Genomic DNA, 898 nt, shown 5'->3' with positions numbered 1-898 from the left:
TACATTGTAAAACACAATACTTCAATGTTTATCTAATTTGAATACATATGCCTAAATATGTATAATCACATATACTTTAATAAATTTTTAAAGATATATTCTTTCTTTCTATTAATTTTACCTTTTACTGAAGCTCAAACCAACTCTTGAAACTACACCTCTTGTATGATAATCTCTTCGTTTTCTTGTAAAACAGAAATTAATTTACTGCTATCACAGTCAAGCATGAAACCTGAAAGGACCATGGCAATATGTTAAAAATCATCTATTACCCATCACAAATTGCATACAAAAACATTACATTTGCATATTTTTCCTTGTTTCATCCAATGCATTAAACTCTGAATACACTAATCACATACGAACAAAGAAAATTCCAACCACTACAGATTATAAAATCGATTTTATATTATAATATGGCATAGTAACACAATTCTTTGGAAGTAAGTCCATCAAACCTTGTCTTTCCACTCCTTGAAATCACTTTTTCCTTCCCTATCTTATGCCACGACGCAGTGCTCCTTGACTCCACGGACCTATTAACCTCTGCTTGATCTTGTAGTGAAAGGCTTCTACGTATCCGCATTCTCGACCACCTGACTGAAAAGCCCAATATAGCATCAGTAACGACGTGTAGTGTGTACCGGCCTTTCTAAAGCAGAGCCACTGCCAAAGGAAGGGCTTATGAAGGTCGTCTCTTTGTTTACATTGATCAGCTGTTTTGTAGTCAGCTGTTAATCTCAATATGTTCATGCAAATGGAATATTTTGTATGTAAATGTTTTCACGCGATTTAATATTTCAAGATGTGTAATATTTATTTCATCTTATTTTTTTATATATATTTTTTATATAGCTACTTGTTCGATGTAACGTTGCTGAAATCAAGCATCATGGCA

The 898-nt window shown here is 32.9% G+C and overlaps 1 protein-coding gene across 1 annotated transcript in view; it reads right to left on the bottom strand.

Annotated features, from left to right (window-relative positions):
- LOC119586162 overlaps positions 1 to 713 on the bottom strand; it is a 5,782-nt gene extending 5,069 nt beyond the window's left edge. Inside the window, exons 1-2 of the mRNA XM_037934858.1 lie at positions 459 to 713; positions 122 to 232 (exon numbers count right to left, since the gene is read on the bottom strand). The gene's annotated coding sequence lies outside the window, so the exon portion shown is untranslated. The remainder of the gene's footprint in view (positions 1 to 121; positions 233 to 458) is intronic.
- Between the last annotated feature and the right edge of the window lie 185 nt (positions 714 to 898).

This window comes from Penaeus monodon, chromosome 21, assembly GCF_015228065.2.
Source record: "Penaeus monodon isolate SGIC_2016 chromosome 21, NSTDA_Pmon_1, whole genome shotgun sequence".
Taxonomy (NCBI): domain Eukaryota; kingdom Metazoa; phylum Arthropoda; class Malacostraca; order Decapoda; family Penaeidae; genus Penaeus; species Penaeus monodon.
Note: the sequence above shows the minus strand (reverse complement) of the source record. Positions and strands in the feature narration are given on the sequence as shown.